This window comes from Ictidomys tridecemlineatus, chromosome Y (assembly GCF_052094955.1).
Source record: "Ictidomys tridecemlineatus isolate mIctTri1 chromosome Y, mIctTri1.hap1, whole genome shotgun sequence".
In the NCBI taxonomy this organism is placed as follows: domain Eukaryota; kingdom Metazoa; phylum Chordata; class Mammalia; order Rodentia; family Sciuridae; genus Ictidomys; species Ictidomys tridecemlineatus.
The window spans coordinates 1503452-1528299 of NC_135494.1; the positions used below are offsets into that span (position 1 = coordinate 1503452).

At 53.0% G+C, this 24848-nt stretch overlaps 2 long non-coding RNA genes across 2 annotated transcripts; one reads left to right on the forward strand and one right to left on the reverse strand.

Annotated features, from left to right (window-relative positions):
• Positions 1–1531: 1531 nt before the first annotated feature.
• LOC144371968 (uncharacterized) lies at positions 1532–7592 on the reverse strand. The gene is made up of 2 exons (XR_013432026.1): positions 5950–7592; positions 1532–3569 (listed from the first exon to the last, which is right to left on the reverse strand). It is a non-coding gene; the product is annotated as an uncharacterized LOC144371968 (long non-coding RNA).
• A 6514-nt stretch (positions 7593–14106) lies between these two features.
• LOC120890326 (uncharacterized) lies at positions 14107–21274 on the forward strand. Its single transcript, XR_013432024.1, has 3 exons — positions 14107–14291; positions 17239–17388; positions 21178–21274. It is a non-coding gene; the product is annotated as an uncharacterized LOC120890326 (long non-coding RNA).
• Positions 21275–24848: the final 3574 nt, after the last annotated feature.

Here is a 24848-nt window from a genome sequence, read left to right on the forward strand (position 1 = left end):
GCAGGCCCAGCTGGATCTGGAATCCACAGCTAAGGCTGCTATGTTTAGTGTGTATGTAGGTGTAGGTATATAGATGGACAAATGGACAGACAGACACACTGATATGTTAATGAGTGGATGGATGGCTGAATGGGTTGGTGGATGAGGGCAGGCATGCGTGGATGGAGGTGGATGGATGGGTGGACAGATGGTTGGATGGGTGGATGGATGAGTCAATGGATAGGTGGATGGGTAGATGGAGGGGTGGATGGATAGATGAGTCAATGGATGGGCGGGTGGGTGGATGGAGGGGTGGATGGATAGATGAGTCAATGGATGGGTGGGTGGGTGGATGGAGAAGTGGATGGTTCGATGGGTGGATGGGTAGATGGAAGGATAGATGGGTGGATGGAAGGTTGGATGGATGGACATGTGGATGGATGAATGGGTTTATGGTTGGATGAAGGGGTGGATGGTTGGAAGGATGAATGGATGGGTGATGGAGAGGAGGATGGGTGGATGGAAGATGAATTCGTGGACGGGTAAATGGGTGAATGGATGGGTGGAGGAATATATGGGTAGATGTGTGGTTGGATGGTGTCAGATCAGTCGGGGCAGGCAATGGCCAAAGGAGGCAGATTTTAAAGGGCGGCTGAACAGGCTTTATTGAGATATCACTCCTGGGCGGAACTCCATCAGACCCACAGAGGGGACAGGAGAAGGGTCTGAGGAGACACCGCGTGGAAGTTCCACCGGACTGGACTTTTATGGGGCTTACGGCAGGAAGGGAAGGGCTTGGGACAGGAAAAGGGTGTTTCTAGGGTCCCTTGTACCCTTGGAGTTGGTCAGGGGAGTTGGCTGAACTCCAGGATTGGCCAGGGGGGGTCCTGCTGATTGACAGGCGTTACTCAGGAGATCTGGCTGATTGACAGGCGTTTCCGCCGGCATCTGATTGATGTTCTTTTCCTGGTGCGGGCTGCTTTGTTCTAAGTTGCCACTAAGTTGCCACCACCGACCTAACAGATGGCTGGAATGGTGTATGGCTGGACGGTTGGATGGATAGATGGATGGGTAGATGGAGGGGAGGATGGATGAATGGGTGGATGGTGGATGGGTGGGTTGAGGGGTGGATGGGTGGATGAGTAGATGGTGGATGGACAGATTGGTGGATGTGTGAATGGAGAGGCAGATGAGTGGATAGGTGTGGATGGATGAGTGGATTGGTGGGTGGGTGGGTGAGTGGATGGGTGGATGGGCTGGTGGATAGGTGGATGGATGGATGGATGGGTGGATGGGTAGATGACTGTACAGATTGGTGGATGGGTAGATGGGTGGATGGGTGAATGGATGGATAGATGGATTGATAATGGGTAGATGGGTGTGTAGATAGACCAATACGTCATGCATGTGTGAGAAAATGGACAGATGGGTGGAAGGAGGGATGGCTGGTACATAGACAGATGGATAGATATATAGACAGATGCATGCCGATGGATTTGCGGTAAAATTCTTGTGACTTGCTAACCCTGAGAATAAAGGGCTTAAAACAGAGTACAGTTTTACAAGGCTTTATGAAATCATGTACACAGTTTAGGCAAAATAAGAAAACTCCCCACACTTTCTAAGACCCTCTGGCCTCCATAAGCCCCCATTTTGGCCCTGGTTCCCCCACACCCCACAAAGACATGATTTTTGCCCTAGTCCTCAGTCATACCGGGGATCAGGGTTTCTGTGAACACAGAACATGCGAGTATCTTTTGGACTCACTGCTTTCAAATCCTTTGGGTCTGAACCCAGCGGTGGCATTGCTGGGTCATATTGTGATTCAGTCTTAAGCTTTTGAGGGGTCACCATATTGTTCTGCCAAGGGCCACCTGGAGCCCCAGGAGCTAGAGAGGCAGGAGGAGCCTCCCTGGAGCCCGTGGAGGGAGCTGGACACCATTGTAAGAGGCAGGTCCTGTGCACACCTTGACCCCAGAACCTGGGAGTGGGACCTGGTGTGGACACAGGCTCTCTGCAGAGATCATTAGTGAAGGGTCCTGAGATGGGCTCCTCCTGGGTCAGGGGGCCCTCAGGCCATGGCCATGTCCTCCCCAGAGACAGAGGAGGGGACACAGATCCAGAGGAGGAGCCCCATGGGGACGGAGGCAGAGACTGCAGTGAGGGGCCACCCGCCCAGGGCCACCTGGAGCCCAGGAGCTGGAGAGGCAGGAGGAGCCCCCTGGAGCCCTGGAGGGAGCTGGACACCATGGTAAGAGGCGGGTCCTGTCCACCTCTGGACCCCAGGACCTGGGAGTGGGACCTGGTGTGGACACAGGGTCTCTGCAGAGGTCGTTAGTGAAGGGTCTGAGATGGGCTCCTCCTGGGTCAGGGGGCCCTCATGCCATGGCCGTGTCCTCCCCAGAGACAGAGGAGGGGACACAGACACAGAGGGAAGGCCATGTGGAGATGGAGGCAGAGACTAAAGTGGTGGGGCCACCAGCCAAGGGTCATCTGGAGCACCAGGAGCTGGGAGAGGCTGGAAGATACCTTCCTGGATCCTTGCAGCCCTGTGACCCCTGGTCTCAGCCCTCTGCCCTCCAGGGATGGGGGAGGGGGCAGTGGTCATGGATTGCTTTTGATTGAAGTCTCTTTGTTAAAGTCTCTTATTACAGCAGACCCAGGAAAACCCTCACAAACTCTGCCCGGCCTCAAGTTGTTTGAGAGGGTCTAAGACCCTGTTTTTACTCTTGGAAAAGAATCACGTTTGGTGCCGAGTTCCGGAGCACTAAGAAATCTCATTTGCACTGGTCGATTTTTAAGTGAATCATTCCCCTAAACTGCACACACACACAGCACCACCCCACCACCCAAACCGCACTGTTCCCCGGTGTATGGTTCCCATAGCAACCAACATCCCCGATGCCCAGGTCATCTGCCAAGAGCAGAGGGCTTGGAGTGTTGGAAAAACTTTCAGTTCACAACTACTAGCTAGGAGCAGCTCAGAGTGCTAGGAAAACCTACCATCGATCGATCCATCGATCGTACAGGCCTGACAGGAACACCTATAGGACGGGTCACTCTGCTCTAGCGCGTGTGAATCCACATCCTCAGCACTTGTGGTCAGCGTTGTCAAGCTACCAGACTACCAGGTCAGGAAAACAAGAGTCAAATGTTTCAGGGCATGTAACGCCCCCAAGTCATAGCCCCCCTCCCTTAGGGACAAAGACCCTTCCCTCACGGCAGCAATATTTAGTGCTTCCTCATAGTGCGGTTACATTAGGCAGAAGATGACTGGCTTATAGAGGTGAAGGTGTTTACGTGTGACTGGCAGGCACACCCCCCCCTCGAACCCCATGACAATTGTGTGCGTTCCAAAAATAAACCTAGCTACTGGAGGAGGGTGGCCTGAGGTGGGTCTCCAGCCAGTTCTCTCACCACTTCCCGGAGGCTGTGTGTTGATTCCGTGTCTCTCCCCGCTGTGAAAACGTAGCCGAGTGACCATCGACCACGAAGGGACATAGGAACACGTACGTTGGAGGTGTTGGGTGATTTTGGCTCACAGGTCTGCAGAGGCATACAAAGAGAAGAGGAGAAGCAGCCTGGGGTCCCTGCAGGGAAAAACAAAAAGGCCGAAAATAAATGGATTTGGCGTGCAAAGTAGAAGCTGCAGAGCAGTAAGGTGTGAACAGGACGCACATCTAGACGGCAGAGGTCTGGGGAGGGCTTGATCCTGGCATCCAGCCAGTGAAAAGCAAGGAGGCTACCCAACTCCTGTGACGCCTACTGAGCCCTGAGAGAATTATCCAGCCGTGGGAAGCCTCTGGTTTTGCACGGAGTCCAACAGCCCAAAGCGAACCAGGGAGGAGTAGCAGTTACTGCCACACCATCAAGATGAACTGAGAGAGGCCCATTTCCTCTTTGCACCCAAATTGGAGATTCCCAACAACCAACCGGATCCTGAGCCCTCGAAATAAGAAGGTTCCCTCCACTTTAACCCCATGAAAACAGCGCAGAGGTCCCCTCCTGGTCCTGGCAGGACACATGGCTAAACTCTCAGAGGAGGTAGAAAGTTCAGCTAGCACCTAACTCTATATAGACTAGACTTTTCCAGTACATATAGATGCCTGTCATAACGTATGATTCAAGTCATAATAAAACACAACATTTATTACAATAGGCTGGGACAAATGCCTGACTTACAAGTTCTTCACTTCTGTTTTTTTTTTTGGGGGGGGGTTTCCATTTATTTTTGGACATCGGGGGAACTGAATCCTGGGAGATTTCTGACCACTGAGTGTATCTGTCGCTACTGCAGGCCTCACCAAAAACACCCCGGTGACCCTTGGGTCTCTTTAAGTTTGTTTTGTCGCCAGACCTGTCTGCGCTCCTCTCTCTTGTTAAGGTCTTTTGAGCTCAACTCTCAGCAAAGCGCAGAGTTGGGGTTCAGAGCCCAGGGCCTGCCGTTTGGGGTCCTCGGTGGGTCAGGAGATGGCTGATGGTTGGCAGGCGCCTTGGGCCACAGTGAGCGAAGCCAAGGCTGCGCTAAGCGGCAGGCAGGGCACTGGGAGGACTGGACCAGCAGGGACACTAGGATTTTAAACCACAGATGGGGGAGTCACAGCAACCCCGGAGACCAGGGCAGCCGGCAGAGAAGAGAGTCCCCACCCCACCAGCCTCTCAACAGGGGGCCAGGCGCCCCACCGTCCCAGAGGGTACCAGAGCGGGTCCTGCGCTCCACCCGCCCCAGGACCAGAGGGACTGGCTGTCCCAGACGCGCTGGGGGTGGGGCAAATGGGGAGGGCGAACGTCACTGTGTGTGTGTGGGGGGGGGACCAAGCCCTGCTGGGGGAGGGTAGCCAGAAGGAAGGGGCGGGGCTGCCGTGGATCGTGTGGGCGGGGAGAGGAGGCGCGCGCCGTGGGGGTGAGGGACCAGAGGCTCGTCTCAATGCTGGAGGGACTGGGGCGCCCTGGGCGACTTGGAGGACTCGCGTGACCTAGCCATGGTGGGGGGCGGGCGGGGATGGGGGAAAGTCAAGGGTCCGCAGTCCCTGTTTTTTAGTAGAGGATCCAGAGGGGGCGAGGGGTGTCGGCGGGCACAGCTTCCCTGGGGCGGGATGGGGGACTTAGGGACCTCAGAGCAGGACGGGGCGTGGCCTAGAGTGAGGGGCAGTAGAAATGCTGGGGCCGGGACAGGGGCGGGCCTTTGGTTTGGGCTCCGCGGAGCTGCCCCAGGTGGACTGATGCGCCCAGGAGAGAACTGGGGAGCGACATAGGAGGGAAAGGGGCGGCGCCGGGGTCCAGTGGCGGCCCTAGAGTTGGAGGGACCGTCCGTGCTGGGGGGAGGGGAGAGAGGCCCGGGAGCGGGACAGCAGTGGCTTAGACTGTTGCTGGGGGCTCCCCAGCAGCATCAGAGAGGGGGCGCGGGGCGTGCGGGGGTGGGGGTGGGGGGCTCCAGGTGAGCCCCGGGTGGGGACCAGGTGCTTTTCAGGTAGTGAGCTGACGAGAGGGCCATGTGGGGAGGACACTGGACAGGAGTCTCAGCGGGGTGACGGCCATGTTGGGGGAGGGGCAAGATTGTGTTTTACTGAATGTGTGTGACAGGCTGTGGCTGGGGAGGGAACCCAAGCCCGTGGCGGGGGAGAAGGACCCGGACGGGACACAGAGGGCTTTGGTTTCATAGGGGAGACACGGGCATCGGGCTGCGTGTCTTCAAAAGTGCGTGCGTGGGAGGGGGCCGTGGACCCTGGAGCGGCCCTGCGGGCGTCGCAGGCACAGTTTCCGCGGCTCGATCCGGGGGGCCCCCCTTCCTGCTCAGCCTGTGCCCCCTCCTCCCTGCTCGGCCCCCCTCCACCTCCCTCTGCGCCCCACCCCAGCCCTGCGCAGAGAAGGCGTCCGGGGCTGGGTTTCGGGGACCCGCTGTCTCTTGGGGCACCTCTGCTTCCTTCCCTGGCCGGGCCGGAGTGGGACCGAGTCCTGGGGTCCGCGAACCTGGCGGTGTCCGAAGCGCGTCCCTTGGCCCTGCGTGCGCCCCTCTGCGGGGATCCCAAGGCTGCGCGCTGGCGCTGCTGCAGGACCTTGACCCCAGACCTGAGCGCTCGATCCCACCAGCGCCGGCCTGGCGACTCCTCCCATCGGGTGGGCCTTGGGTGTTGGCAGCTGGAAACAGGTTTTCCGGGGTCCCGGCTGCCCGGCGAGGCTGGGGCTTCGGGAGCTGTTTAACTCGAGTGGAGCCCGAGCAAGGTGCCTCCAGGCAGCCAGGGAGGCACAGGGGACTCTATTTCTTCATCCCACCCAGGGTCTTGGACAGCCCCAACGCGATCATAGAATTGGTGCGAGTTCAGCTCCATCAGGCTCCGCGTGTGGAACCTGTAGGGTGCTGGACTGGAGCTCCGTGGTTGCGCACAGGGCCTGGGGTGACTGCGTGCTAAGATAAAGGGACCCTGGGCCAAAGGACTTGGAACGCAGAACCTGCATGATGGCCTTGGCCCTGGTTCTTCCATACAGGCAGATAATCTTTGTTTTCACTGTTCCAAGCCAGTTCCGTATTTTTACCAAACCAAACCGGAGCCTCCCAAAGGTCAGGGCTGCCCTAAACCCTTGGGGATGGGGCATTTGTTGAAAATACACGCAGGAATCTCACCCCTCTCAACTCAGAGTTGGAATCCCCAGAGGTGGTGCTGGGATTGGAGAAACAGTCTTTGTTTTTTTTAAATTTGCAAATTTAAATTATTTGCTTTTCCATATGTGCTTGGATGTACAGATGGGGTCATATCCAGAAACCCCAAATACAGTACCTTGGGAATGCATTTGCCAAATCTCACCTTCGAATATCCTAGATTTCAGCCGCGCAGTATGTTGTATGGATTGTTTCCTCATCCCAGGAAGACTAATACAGTGACCAGCAGTCCTCTGGCCAGTGCGATGACCTCAGAGTGTCTGGAGCTGCCACACAGGAACTGAGCGATGAGAACGTGGAGAGTGGACGGACTGAACCGGGTTGCCCCTCTGTCTGGGCTGGTGATGTAGGTGGCCTTTCCCTTGCTCTGCCTATGATGCCCACACAGCACATGAGATGGGCGTGGCCTTTTAGCTGTCAGTCAATCTGCTGACAGTAGACATCAGGAAGCACCTGGGAGCACCTTCTGTTTGCAGAGTGGCCTCCTCCAGGCTTGACCAGGGCCCTCTGTCTCAGCCTCTAATTGCCGGAGGTCCTGGGCTCTTGGCTGGGAGCCCAGAGTGGCCCATGAGGATTGTGCATAGTGACTTGATGTTGATGTGGGGAGTCACTGGTGACCACGGAATGGATGCCTGAGGTCAATATGAGGAGCTGTTTGGACCAGGCTCCGGCTTTTCCCACGAAGATGGTCACTGCCCTTGTTCATCCATGTCTCACCAGCACAGGGGGAAGGGGCCACAGCAGGGCTGCCGTCATGGCCTCCAAAGGTTGTACAGAGTGCCCAGCTGCTGGGGAAGGGCTCAGGGACCGCTGATGGAAGTTGCGAGTTGTAAGTTGAAGGGAGCCACAAGACCTTTCACAGTCAGCTGTGCTACAAGTGTCCGACGTGGATACCATTGAATTAGGAAAAGTTCAAAGTACTGCTGTCTGGCTGTCACTGTCACACTGAGCAGGTGAGTGGGTCTCCAAGCCAGGACTGAAAAACCAGCCTCTACCTCAGAGCAAAGCCTGTCCAAGGAAGGGGGCGTGACCCTTGTCCTTGAAAAGACCCACAGAGCACTCCCAGGCTCATTCCCACCCTGCTGAGTTGTTTGTCTACAAGTAACAGGAGAGATCTGCTGCCCCAGGTGTCCCTGACTCAGTCAGGCTAGGTGGGGACCCATAGCAACCCCCTAGCAACCACCAATCAGCATGAGACAGGGAAATACCTGGGATGCCAGATGACCCCCCAGTAGTTTATGGTGTTGGGAAACCATGTAGTTCAGCACGTACACCCCTCTTGGCTTAAACCAATCAGTTCAAATGAATCCCCCTCTTGTTCTAGCCAATCACCCCTACCCAACCTGTTCCCACCAGTGAATGTGCTAATCATGTTGTTTGATTTTCCCGCGGTGTGTGATGGTTTGCTGAGAGATGCTATGATGTATGTGGGGGTCCCTGCCTTCCCCAAAGAATGTATAAAACTGCTGCCAACCCTGGGCTCGGGGCCTCTCCGCATCACCAGTTGCTGTGTGTGTGTGCTCGGAGGACCAAGCTAGCTCGCAATAAACACCTCTTTGCTGTTTACATCGATCTTGGTCTCTGGTGGTCTTTTGGGGGTCCTGAATTCGAGCATAACAGGACCATCCGGACAGCACTCTTCTGCGGGTGGCCGTGCATGATAGCCATGCCTGGGTCACGCAATGAAGAGACCTCCTGCTCAAACTTCCAAGAAGTGGGGGGCTTGCACGGCACACTGTAGCGCCTCAGTCCCAATGTCTTCCTGCCATCTCCAAATAAGAGCAATAAAAGGGAAGCCATCGAAACCACCCGAATTTTATGTTGGCACAGAAGCAATTTTACAAAAACCACATTTGAACGTTCACATGGACTTCATCTTCCAGGTTTGGAGATGACCCTGGAACTGAATGTGAGTCAGAAGACAAAGAGCACTGTGGGTGGCCATGCAGAGTGGGCACCTTATAGCTGCCCTTTCAAAAGAAGGCCCCGCGGTGGGGAGGACTGGGGTGAGGTCTGCGACCTGTGCTGGACACCTCGGCTGCAGGGAGGAGCGGACACAAAGGCTTATGTCATGAGTGTGTTGATGGTGTAAATGTATGCTGTGAAGCACGAATAAATGATACTATGAAAAAACTGACCAAAAGCCCCCCCACACACAAAGAAACCCTAGACACAGAGAAAACCTAGCGTAGCCCACAGCAAAAGTGACGGCATGTGACACCCTCTTCTGCAGGTGGGAAGTGATTGCTGTGGCAGAAGCTGACCTCACGCCCTGAGCATCTCCCCTCCTCCACGCCCTTCCCCCAAGGTGATGCTCTGCCCCCAAAGACCCACCCAGGGCAGTGGCCTTGGCTGGCCATGGACTAAGTCTCTGAAACCATGGGAACAAAGTTACGTTTCCCCTCTCAGCGGTTGTCGCCAGGTACCATCACCACAGCATCCAAAAGGGATGGCAGTAGACTCAGGGGGCCTCCGGAGTGGGGTGACATGATGTACCCAGAACACGGAGGAGGGTGCTGCGCGCTGCAGTGGGGGACGGTGGCTGTGTGAGGACCACACAAGGGGAACAGCACGGGGCCCATGGGCTGTGCCAGAGGAGGCCTTCAGGAGCCAGGCCTTGGCCGGCCCTTCCCACCTGGGTGCCTTGGAGACAAAGAGGAATCAACCCAACCTTGAGGCTCACCACAGGCCACCCTGAATTGTGACTCTAGGAGACCAAAGCAGGCCCCCAATACGCCCACTGGTTCCAAGGTTGTTCTTTTGGGCAACTGTGGGCACCGCGGTGGCTCTGAAGACCCCGTGGGTGAGGGCACCTGTGCTAGTGAAGGAGTCTCAGGAAGAGGGCTGCTCCCGCCAGCTCCGACACCCCGAGACCCGTCTGCACAGCAAGGCCCCCTGCTCCCCCACCCATCTCCCTTCCCTCCTGTCATCCTCTCCACCATCCTGACACCCGCTGGTTCCATTCTGTACTCCAGAGGCTCCGCAGTCCTCAAAACCTGGCCCTTTTCTGGGTCTCCACTTGAAGGAGACGCCCCTGCACTGCAAGGGACTGAGTAGCTTCTCTCCCTGAATCTCTCTTACTGCCAATTTAATCCCCAGCAGCCTACAGGCCCTTAATGGGGACAGTTTCCTTGCCAACACGTCCTGAGACCTCTCTTTCACGTCTCTGCAGTCACTCTCTGCTCTCTGGGCTGTACTCCTCTGCAGAGGCTTCATCCAGGTTCCTGAGTTTACAATCCTCTCCTTGATGCAGGGGCCTGTTTTCAACACTTCGCCGTGAGCAGAGTGCCCCCTGCTGGCCGACCTGCGTTATGACCGCTGTTTTACAAGCCTCCTCCGTGGTGTTCAACCTTCAGTCTCCACGCGCTTGTGTGTCTGGTGCACTGCTCCATGTCTGGGTCCATGCGTTCGCTTCTGTACATTGCTTCCAGGGAAAATGAGTTTTTGTGTTGAGATCCCTTTACTAGTTAGTGTACTTATTTTCCTTTACCCAATGATCATTGTTAAAATTTTTCTATAAACCATTTCTCCATAAACTTTAAAAAATGTTAATAAATAATAAAGGGCCACTTTGAAGAGATACTGCCTTTTTCCTCCTTCTAGCTGTGTTATCATCGAATTTGGGACCCCCCCCCCCAAAAGACCACCAGAGACTAAGACCGATGTAAGCTGCAAAGAGGTGTTCATTGCGAGCTAGCTCCGTCCTCCGCGCACACACACACCTCAGCTGGTGACGCTGAGAGGTCCTAAGCCCAGGGTTTGCAGCAGTTCTATACACTCTATGGGGAAGGAAGAGACTCCACTGCCTTCCCCATAGAGTGACTTATTTAGGCCACGAGGGGAGTATGTGCTGAACTACATGGTTTCCCAACATGTTATCAACCACCATAAACTACTGGGAGGGTCATCTGGCATCCCAGGTATTTCCGAATATCATGCTGATTGGCGGTGGCTAGGGGGTTGCTATGGCTCCCTACCAAGGCTGACTGAGTCAGGGACACCTGGCACTGCAGGTCTCTCCTGTTATTTGTAGATAAACAACTCAGCAGGGTGGGTATGAACCTAGGAGTGCTCTGTGGGTCTTTCCAAGGACAAGGGTCTTGCCCCCTTCCTTGGACAGGATTTGCACTGAGGTAGAGGTTGGTTTCTCAATAGTTAAACCAGAAAGAAACAATAAGCCTGCTCAGCTAGGCCCATAAAGCCTGCATATGAAACCCCACTTGGGGCACATATGGCCTGTGGTGTTGATACCGCTGGTTACTGGGGAGGAGTTCTGCTTCCTCAAATGTTGAAGTTTGAACATTAGAGAAGCAAGCCCATGCAAGCACACAAAGCAGGGTTTATTTAAAAATTAGTAACATGGACTTCTCCCCAGGAGGAAGAAGGGAGCCATCCTGGTATTCCCAGAAGGGCGTCACTTAGCTATGGAGGCCTCCTCCACCTGGTGCTTGCTGATAGTTTTAGTGCGGCAGTTCACTGCAGTGCTCCGGGGACTGAAAGCTCACTCAGAGGCCTTGGAACGTCTCAAGTTGCACACCCCCTAGAGTGGCTCTCCAACCCAGAGCCCTGGAGTGAAGGCCGGCTGCAGAATTTCCTAGCGCAAATGGCACTAGCGGAACTGAGAAGCTGCTCTCAAGTTCCCCCAGGACTCCTATAAAAGCTCAGCTGACTGTTAACAATAGATAGAAACAAAAGTCAGTTTGACTGCTTCATCTTAAACACTTAGCAAAGACAGTTAAAACCAAAATACAGCCATTCCTGGGCATTTTAAATAATAGTAATAATAATAATAATAATAATTATTATTATTATTTAAGGTATATAGTTTATGTTAGCCTCCCAAAATAAGTAAGACTGGAGGCTACAAAGAAGGATTCTCAGACAGAAGTGTCTGATAACTATAAAAAGAGACTATCAAGAATAGCTGCCAGAGACAGAAGTTTTTAGTTTAAGGCCTACAAGATATTCCTAACCTACACAGGTAGGCTTGGTGTATGCTAGTATGATTATCCAGCTCTGAGTAACATAATTAAAGGTTTCTCTATTAGACACCGAGGTCATACTAGTAAAAGGGTTTTGCAAGATCAGATGACATTAAATTATTAAACTGTATCTTATGGGGAGTGACAACTGTAACACTAAAAGTTAAATGTTATGCTTACAGTCCTGATAACCGTTAAAGCCTGGTGAGGGAACTTCTATACAGTGACACGTTCCAGCTGCTGCAACATTTACTCAGTACTCATGGTTTTTGTTTCTCTCATAGAAGCACCCATTCCCAGATGACTTTACAACCTGTTCTTCCCCAACCAGACTTCAAACCGAACTGACTTCTAAAAGGCAACTCATGTCCCTCACACCGTGCTCCCTCACGTCACCCTCTCTCAGCTCAGAAGAAGCCAAAATGAGTGACGCCTGTCTTCTTACAACAATGGAGCCAAAAATAAATAGATTATCAATATAAGTAATTAATTAAGTCAGGTAAAATCAGGGAGACCAGTTTTGAGTGGGTTCTAAAAAGTTGGAGACTGTTGCCTGAGGGATTAAAATTCCCTCAGTGCTCTTCCCCTACCCTATCAAAAATTTGAAAGGGACACAGAAGAAAAGGGGGGAATGATAGACCCAACCTGATCTTTTCTTAAAATTGGGCATCTCGCCACAAAACCATGAAAAGCTAATTTCGGCTTTGCTATAAATTACTGCAAATTCTGAACCTACTTGGAATGCCTGCCCGTGCCCTGAACTCAGCCATGTCTGGTTTTCCCTGACCAGGTAACAACCCTTTCCTAAACCTGAGTGATGCCTCATAAATTCTGGCCTTCCCTGGCCGGATAAGGACCCTCTCTGAGTCTCTAAGATCTCCATAAATTCTGATGCCAGGGCCAGCAAAAATGTGTTGTTATCTGTAACCCCCCTTTGTGTAACTTTTTGGGCTATAAAACTGGGCCACAAAGAAGCCTCGGGGCTGTCGAAATAATAAGCTTGCTTTAATTTGATTTTCATTGGAGTCAGTGGTCTTTTCTTGCGTCCTGGTCTAACAGCACCTCAACCCATTTGCCATTAACTATGTGTTTCTCAATTTCATCATGAATTCCTGTGTGAGGCAAAGGAGGGTGTGTTAATGGGGGGGATGTATTTTGATTAGCCTCTTTTCCTGGAGGGGAATACTATAATCTTCCTTTAATTACGCAAGCTACACACGGTGGTCCTTGTACACTTGGCACAGCGATTGTTTTTCTGTAACTAGGCTGTGGCACCGATTGTGCCTTTAGAAAGGGGGGTGGGGAGATCAGTGTACATTGTTAACCGTGGGATAAACATTTCTTGTCAGTGAGGCTTTTCTCAGGAACCCTGATTTGTGATCTTTTCCCTGTGAATTTCTTAAGGAATAGCACTATGGTTTGTATCCTGAGAGAGATTGAAACACACCTTGGGGCCTGTCTCATTTGTGTCCTTGGTCTCATTCTGGGAATTTCCCTGCATTCTCAGGTAACAGGTACTGTTATTATGGATTGACGGGTGCCCTGTTCTCCACATCATGAGGATCATAAACAAAACACTTAACAGGTGATTGGGAGCTGCCTAGGCCCGGAAGCCCTTCACCCCAGTCTTCAAGAGTGGCAGCTGCACTAACTGCACTTAAGCATTAAGCGCTCGTAGGACCTCCAAACGATACCATGGGTACTGGCCAGGAGTTCTGCCTTCCCACATGCTGACGTTTGAACATTAGAGCCCGCCGAAGCAAGCATAGAAAGCAGGGTTTATTTAAACAGGGGGAGCACAGACTTCTCCTGGGAGGGAGAAGGGGCCACAGCTGGCGTCCTGGTATCCCAAGAAGCAAGGTGTTCTGCCCTTGTCCTAGGCTTCCTTGGTTCTGGGGCCCTCTTCCCCTCGTCTTCCTCCTTCCTGGGAACCTGACTAGGCCCAGGGATGCTCCTGAGCTGGTCAAAAGGTGGGAACCAGATGAGCTGAAGGGGGAAGGGCAGGGTGGAGCAGCCAAGGACCATTAATCAGAAACCTTGTAGCTCCCTGTAGGGAGGGGCAATTCCTGGGACACGCTATCTTAGCAGCGGATTGGCTCAAGGGCAGGTTCTTGATAAGGGTGGAGGAAGGGCTCTGAAGGAACTAACATTTCAATCCCTCAGGGAACAGTCTCCAACTTGCCAGACTCATCAAAATTGGCCTCACTCCATTTCCTTGTCTATACTGACTGCCAGTTTAATTCTGGCTTCACCCCAGGGCCTGCGTGCACAAAGGAGCAAGAGTCCAGCACCCAGGAGATTCCAAACGCGGAGACTGGTGGAGCTGAATTCGCACCAATTCTATGAGGGGGGTGGGGCTCTCCCAAGACCCTTGGAAGGAATAAAAACAGGAGGGTTCCCTAAGCTGCCCTGGCTGTATAGGGCTGTCACTCTGCTCGGGCTCCATCCAGATTAAGCAGCTCCAGAAGCCCCAGCTTCACCGGGCGGTGGGGACCCTGGAGAACCTGTTTTCAGGCGCCACTCGCCAGGTTAATCGGATCCACCAGGGTCCAGGAGCACGCCCAGCAGCCCGGTGGGCGGGAACGACAGCGCCCAGATCCCAGCACAGCAGCCAAGAGATCCACGCAGAGGGCTGCTCACAGGCCCAGGGGACGTGTCTCCGCCACCGCCAGGTGCGTGGGACCCTGGGACGCAGAGCCACTCTGGTCTGGGGAGGGGACAGCGCCACACCTTAGGAAGGAAGCGGAGGTGCCCGGAAATGGCGGGTCATCAAAACCCAGCCCCGGGCGCCTTCTCTGCACAACCTGGAGAGCAGCGCTGGGGTGGGGCGCAGAGGGCGGTGGGGGGCCGAGCAGGAGGAGGGGGCGCCGGCCGAGCAGGAAGGGGGCCCAGTTCGAGCCGCGGAAATTGCGCTCGCAACGCCCGCGGGGCCGCTCCCGGGTCCAGCGGGGTGACACGCATCACCCCGGGGCCTCAGAGACTCGCCTCCCGACGCTGAGACCCTCGGGCCTCCGAACCCCTCCAAGACCCGCTCTCTGCCCCCTCACGGCCTGTGTCCCCCCCACACCAGGTCGGCACAGAGGCACTGGAGTGTCCCCCCACTAAGACCCGCTCTGCCCCTCCCATTCGGAGCCGGGACCCCTCCCCATGGCCAAGTCCCACAATCTCTATAAGGCACGTCCCCTGCCCCACGCTGACACGGCTGTGACACCACCCCCCCAATCACATTTTTAAGACACGCAGCCCGATGCCCCTGTCTTCCCAATAAATTCGAAGCACTACGTGTCCCGTTCTGATCCCCATCCACAGCCATGGCCTGTCACTCTAAGACACAATCCTGCTCCTCCCCCAACAGGGTCTTGACCCCGGCTGAGACTCCTGTCCGGTCCCCTCCCCATAAGGCCGTCTCGCCCCATCACTCCCAGAAAACCACCCGGTCCCGACTCCCGGCCCAGCTTGAGTCCCCCAGCACGCCCTGTGCCCCCTCCCTGATGCTGCTGGGGAGCCCCCAGGAACAGTCTAAGCCACTGCTGTCCCGCTCCCGGGCCTCTCTCCCCTCCCCCCAGCACTGACGGTCCCTCCAACTCTAGGGCCGGTCCCTCCAACTCTAGGGCCGCCCTAGAGTTCTAAGTCACTCCCCAGTTCGCTCCTGGGCGCATGTGTGTACCCTGGGCAGCTCCACGGAGCCCAACACTGAGGCCCGCCCCTGTCCCGGCCCCAGCACGTCCAGTCCATCCATCCTAAGGCACGCCCCTTGCACCACCCCACCTCAAGGCCTGGTCTCCCCCTAGACAGGCCCTGGTGGGCTCCTGGGAGCGTCCCCTCCCAACCTCAGTTATGCGTCGCCCGCCCACACTGAGGCTCGCCCCTTGCCCCACCCCCAGCACGTCCCCCTCTAGGACACGCCCCTGCGCCGCCCTCTGCAGTCCACTGCGCACGTTAGGACACGCCCTTGCACGCCCTCCACCCTGGGTCCCTCTAGGAAGGCGCAATCCAGCTCCAGTGCGCGTCCCCCTCGCAGCCCCAGCTCGTGGTGCCCAACACTCAGGCTGGTCCCTGTGCCACCCCCAGCACGCCCACACCCCACCCCCCCACTCTAGGACAGCCCTGTCCTGCTCCTGGCTCCCAAGTCCCCCAAACCGCCCCAGCGCAGCTGTGCACGGCCTTATGATCCCCCCCCCCACACACACACACAGCCCACTAAAAACCGCAGGATGCGGACCCTTGACTCCTCCGTCCCCGCCCCCTGCCACAGCTGGGTCCCCCTCCCAGCGCAAGGACTCGCGGGACCCGCTCCGGGTCCTCCAGTCCGCCTTCTGCGCCCTCGCATGTCCCCGTCTCTCCGGCAGTGAGACTGGGCTCCGGTCCCTGACCCCCATGGCGCACAAGATCTACGGCAGACCCCGCCCCTTCCCTCCGGCTACCCTCCCCCCTCCACACACAAACTCCGCCTGCCCGCCCTCCCCGGTCGCCCCACCCCCAGCGTGTCCTGGACAACCGAGTCCCTCTGGGTCCTGGGGCAGGTGGAGCCCAGGACCCGCCAGTGACGCTCCTGGTAGCCGCTGGGGCGGTGGGGCGCCTGGACCCCTGTTCAGACGCTCAGGGACTCTCTTTTCTGCCGGCTGCCCTGCGTCTCTGGGGTTGCTGTGAATCCCCATCTGTGTCCCTGCGGGTCAGGTCCTTCCAGTGCCCTGTCTGCGGCTTAGCGCAGCCTTGGCTCCGCGCACTGTGGGCCAAGGCGCCTGCCAAGCATCAGCTGCTTCCTGACCCACCAAGGACCCCAAAAGGCAGGCCCCAGGCTCTGAACCCCAACTCTCACCAAGTTCGCCCGCACTTTACTGAGAGTTGAGCTCAAATGACCTTAACACAGAGGATCCATTTAGTGACAAAACAAACTCAAAGAGACCACGACTTGCACAAGAAGAAAGGGTGTTTCCAGGGTCACCCCGGTGTGTTGGTAGCGACAAAAGGTCACCAAAAATGCACTCAGTGATTGTTCCTTAATTTAGTGGTCAGAAATCTCCCAGGATTCAGTTCCCGGATGTCCAAAAATAAGTGGGAAAAAACAGAAAGTGCAAAACTTGAAAGTCAGGCGTTTGTCACAGCACATTGTTACAACTGTTTTATTTGGTTATGATTTGCCCTGTTAATCCTTTGCTGTGCCTAGATTATGAATCATACGTTATGACAGGCATCTATGGATACTGCACAAGTGTAGTCTATTAGGCTTAGGTACTAGCTGAACTGGTTACCTCCTCTGAGAGTTTTGGAATGTGTCCCAGGGTTAAAGTGGAGGGAACCTTCTTATTTTGAGGGCTCAGGTTCTGATTGCTTGCTGAGAATCTCCAGTTTGGGTGCAGGGAGGAAATGGGCCTCCCAGAGTCATCTTGATTGTGTGGCCATTAGCAGTAGGGACTCCACTCTGGTTCGCCATGGGCTGTTGGACCCTATGCAAAACCAGAGGCTTCCCACAGCTGGATAATTCTCTCGGGGCTCAGTTGGCCTCATAGGAGTGCGGTTCAAGCCCTCCCCAGACCCCTGACATCTACATGTGCATGGTGTATATTTTGCATCCCAAATCCTGTACGTTTATTTTCTGCCTTTTGTTTTCCTCTGCAGGGACTCCACGCCGTTTCTCCTCCTTGTATGTTGGCTTCTGCAGACCTGTGAGCCGAAATCACCGAACGCCTCCAAGCCAAACATCCTGCTGATCTTGGCAGATGATCTGGGCCTCGGGGATATTGGTTGCTATGGGAACCATACACTGAGGTAGAGTGCGGTTTGGGTGGTGGGGTGGTGCTGTGTGTGTGTGAAGTTTAGTGGAATAATTTACTTAAAATCGACCAGTGCAAATGAAATTTCTTTTTTCTTTTTTTTTTTTTTTTTAAGATGGAGCAATCCTCTATTTTATACACTTTGAAGTTTTCAGTAAACAATCTTTCAATGGAAAAGAGAACATGAAACATCAGCCTTTTGCCATCAGCAGCTGCTCTGCTCAGGGCCTAGGATCCACCTTGCCCAAGTGGTGAGGTGAAGGGGTATATTTCCCTTCCTTTATTAGCTTATCCCGCTGCTTCTTGATGGTATTCATATATTTCATCGTTTTCAGCCGAGGCAAACATTCTACTAAATCTTCATATTCTATCTTGCATTCTTTCTGGGTGCGGATATTACCAATTCCATGTGCACACTATATCCATTCTTTTCCAAAAGCATGGCATCGAGAAGGAATCTGGTAGGGCTGATCAGCCCTTTGGATTGTTAGATGATGGTCTAAGTTAATGCTCTTAGTGCTGCGGAACTCAGCACCAAACATGATTCTTTTCCAAGAGTAAAAATAGGGTCTTAGCCCTCTCAAACAACTTGAGGCCTGGCTGAGTTTGTGTGGGTTTTCCTGGGGCTGCTGTAATAAATAACCCAAAACAAAGAGACTTAAAAGTAATCCAGGAACCACCTCCCCACCCCAGCCCTGGAGGGCAGAAGCTGGACCAGGGTCCCAGCCTGAACTCCCTGCACAGGCTCCAGGGAGGCTCCTCCTGCCTCTCCAGCTCCTGGGCTTCAGGTGGCCCTGGGCGGGTGGCCCCTCACTGCAGTCTCTGCCTCCATCTTCATGTGGCTCCTCCTTTGGGTCTGGGTCCCCTCCTCTGTCTCTTGGGAGGACACGGCCATTACATGAGGGCCCTCTGACCCAGGAGGAGCCCATCTCAGACCCTTCACTAATGATCTCTGCAGAGAGCCTGTTTCCATACAAGGTCCCACTCCCAGGTTCTGGGGTCAAGGTGTGCACAGGACCTGCCTCTTACAATGGTGTCCAGCTCCCTCCACGGGCTCCAGGGAGGCTCCTCCTGCCTCTCTCAGCTCCTGGGGTTCCAGGTGGCCCTTGGCAGAACAATATGGTGACCCCTCAAAAGCTTAAGACTGAATCACAGTATGACCCAGCAATGCCACCGCTGGGTTCAGACCCAAAGGATTTGAAAGCAGTGAGTCCAAAAGATACTCATATGTTCTGTGTTCACAGAAACCCTGATCCCCAGTATGACTGAGGACTAGGGCAAAAATCATGTCTTAGTGGGGTGTGGGGGAGCCAGGGCCAAAATGGGGGCCAAAGAGAAGTTCTGAATGGGGGTCTTTGGAGGCCAGAGGATCTTAGAGAGTGTGGGGTATTGTCTTATTTTGGCTAAACTGTATAGAGGATTACATACAGGCTTATAAAATTGTCCTCCATTCTGAGCCCTTTATTCTCAGGGTTAGCAAATCACTAGAATTTTACCCCAAATCCATAAGTATGCATCTTATGTATGCATCCATGAATGAGCTATCCCTCCAACCACCCATCTACCCATGTTTTCATCCAGGCATCATCCATTCCTCTATCTGCCCATCCACCTATGGTAGATGGATAGCTGGATGGGTGAGTGGATGGATGGGTGGGTGGATAGATGGGTGGGTAAATGGGTGGAAGGATGGATGGGTGGGTGGATGGGTGAGTGGATGGATGGATGGGTGGGTGGATGGGTGAGTGGATGGATGGATGGGTGGGTGGATGAGTGAGTGGATGGATGGGTGGGTGGATAGATGGTTGCCTGGATGGATAGAGGGGGGATGGATGGGGGGGGTGGATGGATAGATGGGAGGATGAGTGGATGGATGGATGGATGGATGGATGGATGGATGGATAGACAGTTGCCTGGATGAATGGATGGATGGGTGAATGGATGAACGCATGGGTGGATGGATGGATGTTGGGTGTGTCTCGGTGGATGAAAGGATGGATGGGTGGATGGAGAGATGGATGGATAGATGGATGCATGGATAGGTGGGTGGTTGGGTGGATAGGCAGGCAGATGGGTGGGTGGATGGGCAAATGGGTGGATGGGTGAATGGATGAATAGATAAACAGATGGATGGATGGTTGAATGGTGGATGAATGGGTGGGTGGGTGCCGCAGTATGGCTGGGCACAAAATCACGAGCCACTCAAGCAGGAACAAACTTTATTTTTTGAAACTGCTGCCAATGCCCGGTACGTGCCTGGGAAGATCACACACGGCATTCTCCCCCAAGTTCTCCCGGAACCCCAGATCAAGTTCCTCCCCCGGAATTCCCTCCTACTGCACTTCCCCAACCAATGGGAACTCTCCAGGAGTCCTGCAGCAGGCTGAGGTGAACAGCAGGAGTCCAATATCCATATGAATGTAAATCTTAACATAATCATATCATCTCAATGGCTAGCTGGCATCACCTTTCAACCAAAAATGCCCTGCATCATATTACTTGGCTGTGGCTCTTAGCAGGTGGGTGAGTGGATGGATGGATGGATGGATGGGCGGATGGATGTTTGGCTGGATGGGTGGCTGGCTGGCTGGATGAATGGGGGGACTGACAGATTCTCATGCTAAGGCTGGGTTCTTTAGCCTTTGTCCTACTGGTGTACTGGCCCAGATCACTCTCTGTGACGGGCACATCCTGTTCATTGTAGGATGTTGAACAATATTTCTGGTCTTTACCTGCTGCTCACCAATAGCACCACATCCCAAAGTGGGACATCACCAGTGTCTCTGCACTTTGCCAGTTGTCCTCAGGGGAATAGAACTGTCCTTATGGGGGGCCATTAGGTGGTCAGCTTTGGGTGCATGAAGAACAAGATCTCAGCTTCTATAGCTTAGCTCCCACCAGATGCAGCCTCCTCCAAGGTAGAAGGGAAGAGACTAGCTCCTGTCATCTGCCAGTCCGTGGGGGAATTCCTTGAGCTCTAGGGGCTGGGTCACTGCCTTTGGGTTTCATATCTATAGTGAGATTCTCAATCAATTTTTGCACATCTGACTGCAAAAGCTCTTAGGTGAAGTGTTTCATTTTCTCGTTGAATTTTTCACCTGAGAAAGCTGGTAGGAAACTCAGGGTGCACACTTCAGGAATGTTGATGGGATATTCAAAGCACACAAGCCCCCTGGGTTGCATGCCCCCCCAAAAATAAGAAAAAGCCAAAAACTTTGCCTTTGTGTGTGACATCGTTCATCTCTTCCTTCAAACGTAATTTTGTTGGGATCCATCTTCCTAAGAAGCCCTGTGATGTAACCACAGAGTTATTGTGACAAGAGGTCCCCATAACCCACTCTAAGAGGAGAATGTCACCACGCAGATGTGCATTTCACCCACAACCCACCCAAGGTCCTGGCTGAGCCCAGACTGCCTCAAGTGGGGTTAGAACCCACCTCATTCCTGTCTGGACAAAAGCTTCTCACGCAGCCTGTGTTTATAATCACTGTTCAACGTCTGTCACTCATCACCTCCCCCCGAAAGTGAAATCAGCAAGGTGTCTGTGTGCCAAAAGTCAAAATTCAAAATCTGGGGTGCCCTTTGTTGCGTTGGCAACAGCTGAGGTGGGGGAGGGCTGTAGGAGGAACCGCCCAGGGTGAGCCTCATCTGTCCTTTGCAAACTCAGAGAGTTGGGCGCCCTAAGACAGGTGCCATGCATCTGAGGGAAGTTCCATGCTGGCCTCTTTTGGAGCCCAGTGTGTTCCTGTCCCTTTCCCAAATGACATTCATCTGATTTGCTCAGGACCCCCAATATCGACCGGCTGGCGGGGGAGGACGTGAGACTCACCCAGCACCTGGCAGCCGCCATGCTCTGCACCCCAATAAGAGAAGCCTTTCTCACTGGGAGATATGCCCTGTAATCAGATGGGTGACTTGGGGACCGTGGTCAGAAGCTCCGGCCTGCAGCCTGGACCCCATCACCAATCTAGCTGGGTAGCCATCCCCGAGAGACTGGTAAAGGGAAGGCCAATGTGCCCTCCTGTCACCTTCCTGCAGTGTGTGCTCAGAACAGGGTGTCCTATGCCCTCACCCCTCAGCACCCTCAGACCTCGTGGGTGTTAAAACCCACGCACAAAGCCGGGCACAGTGGTGCACACCTCTCATTCCAGCAGTCGGGAGGCTGAGGCAGGTGGATCTAGAGTTCAAATCGAGCCTCAGCCAAAAGGAGGCCCTAAGCAACTCAGTGAGACCCCGAAATGCAAAATAGGGCTGCAGATGGGGCTCAGAGGTTAGGTACCCCTGGTTTAATCAAATGTGAGTCACAGATATCCATGACTCACCTATCATGATATGTCATAATTATTCTGATTTAAAATTTTGGAAAAAGAGAGGAAAGAGAGATAATGAATGACACATAAATCGGGTGTGTTTTCTTGTGTGTCAAAAAAGCCAACAGAGCATTTGCTTTTTACCCGTGTTCCAGTCTGCTAACATTATAACACCTATCTTTAATGTTATATTAATAAAACAGAGTCTGCACCTCCTATGGAAGCAGCCTTAACCATCATGAATTTGTTTCAATAACGGGAGGGTCTTTTTTCTTATGTAAAAATACATCAAATTGAGATCAATGGTCCACTTTCATTTTTATCCATTGAAGCAACTGAAAGCACCTTTCCAGAAGCCCATGTCTCAAATTCCCTCCAAATCATGCAGTCTCCATCCCAGCAGCACTTACAATATCAAGAAATATGCTCTCTGAGAAAAAGAAATCTTTCTTTCCCAAGTCCCTTTTCTCATTTGGTCAACTCACTTTTGGCTGAATGAATTTGTGTTTACCTCAGACTATGAATAAAAACAAATTATAAGGGCTGGGGATGTGGCTCAAGCGGTAGCGCGCTCGCCTGGCATGCGTGCGGCCCGGGTTCGATCCTCAACACCACATACAAACAAAGATGTTGTGTCTGCCGAGAACTAAAAAATAAATATTAAAAATTAAAAAAAAAAACAAATTATAAATCAGAGCCAGTCACAGATGACACAAACACAGTTCTCCCTGGGGGCATGTTCCAGGGAGCATAATACATCCAATCCAGGGAGCCCTGCAGAGTCTTCCCTAGGGTGGGCCCAGGACAGGTCAATGGAGGTAATTGACCTGTCCTTAAATCACACTATCACAGCAGATCAGAACCCAGGTTCTCTGCTAGAGGCCCTCTGTCCTCCGTGCAGGGTACCCAGGGTAGGGGCACAGTGTACCAGGGTTCCAGGGAACAGGAGGAGATGCCCACCCTGCGGCACACACCAGGTTGACCCTGGGCCCAGTGTACCAAGACTCCACAGAAGGGGGAGATGCCAAACCTGCGGTGTACACCATGGTGACTCTGTGCAGAGAGGGGTCTGATGGGAGCCCATGAGGCTGAGAGGGAGTATGTTCCCTGGTGGCCACCAAGGCCATCAGGAAAGAGGAACATGAGTGTGGAGAACTGAGGGGACTCTGAGCTCAGGCAGTGCAGGGAAGAAGGAGACAGTGGAGAGCAGATCCAGGCACGACTGGGTGGTCATGGCCCAGGAAGTTCATCAGACCCAGGAGTAAATGGGCATCCATGCAAGTGCCTCCTGCTCCACAGTCATTAATAGACCCCAGGACCAGTGGTGTCCAGGCCTCCTGGGCACAATGACCCCAGCAGAGCACAGCAAGAACACCCAGAAGTTTATAGCAACAAGTAGGACCCCCTGCAGCACAGAGCAAGCACTGGGAAGCAGGACTCCTGGGAATTTATTGTCTGTAAGGTCAAGAGGTGTATTGCCTTCATGAAGGGTGACCACCTCCCGGTGCTGCACCCACTGTGGATTTGGTCTGGGTCATGACTGCTGGAAAAGGAAGCTCTAAAGTGTCTATAAACCATGAAACCAGTGCTCCTGAATCCCATCAGAGACCCTGCTGTTAATGTTAAAAGAAAAATTCCTGGCTACCATGAGAAATCTTTTGCCAATGGAGGCTCTATTAGTGATGGGGTGCAGATGAGGCTGGACACCTGAGGAAGATTCAGGGCGTTGACTTATTAGCGGCAGGGTTCAGAGGGGTATCACCTAAAATTTTCTGGACCTTGATGTTGGAATTTCATTATCTTTACACCCAGTGGGACGGGGTGGAGGTTTATTTTATTTTATTTTTGTAGGAGTCTACATAAATTTTTTTGGTTGTTCAAAGAAAGTGAATTTTAATCATTTTTTAGATTATTCAGAGATCTTCCAAACTTTACCCCAAAAAAGTAATATCATCACATCTTCATTCTAACACATATTGATATCTTTGCAAAACCTTTTCCTGATATTTGTTTTAAAGAAAATTATGGTGAGGGTCTCTGGAGAAGCTTATTTAAGATTCTTAGGTGCAGAAGGGGACACCAATACATAGGACATCCGACTGGGGCCCTCCTTACCTAGTTTTGATCACATGCTGTGTTTGAAGAAAATCATCACACGATGTTCCCAGGACTACTGAGGTACCCTGAACACAGAGAGAAGTCCAGCCTGGGTTTTCTGGCATATTCCACCTAAGTATTAGTCATGGGGAGAAAAGCTAAGGTGGATGTCAGTGGTTGAAATTCCCTGCTGTATAAGATGTTTAAGAAAGGGACCAGGTGAAAACATGGGAAAAACCTGCAGAGCTGCATCTACCAAAGTGGTCCTCAGTGGGGTCCACACACACAGCAGCAGCAAACTCACCACCTGAGCTAGGGGAGGGCTCAGTGCTAGAGCACCTGTCTAGCAGGCACAAGGCAGGATTGGGTCCCTGGCACCAGGGAAAGAGAAGAAATAGAAAGGAACTCAATTAAGTACAGGGCAAAGTACATTTTGAGAAGATGCCTCTCCTAACAATACATACAAATTACAACTTTTATAATGCCCTTTAATGTGCCTACTTACAACACAACACATGAGACTTAGAAGAAACACGAGTGACACAGTGGTGGTCCCAGAGTCATCAACAGGCCAATAAGGCACCAAGGAAAGGGAAGAGGCCAGTCACAGAGCACAAAAAGGCACATCTCTATGGTCCCAGCTGCTAGGAGGCTGAGGCAGGGTGACCACAAGTTTGAGGCCAGCGTCACCCCATCTCAAAAAATAACAATACAAGGGCTAGGGGGAAGCTCAGTGTGGAGCACTCCTGGGTGAAATCTGAAGGAAAGAAGGGAGCAAAGGAGGAACAAAGAGACATTTGGCCAATCTGCAAAGAATGCTGGAGTGCACAGGCCTCAACTCACATGCACAATGTGTAAGCAAACTTTAGAAAAATACAAAAGCATAAATTGAGAAGACATGAAGTCATAATAATTTTTGAGAAAAAGTAGTGGGCAGCATCATTTTGAGAAAAGTCAAAGAAATCAATAGTTGCATGACACAGTGAGGATGAAAGCACTGCACTAGGGAGGGTATGTAGAGAAAAGGGCGACTTGATCCTGTACATGA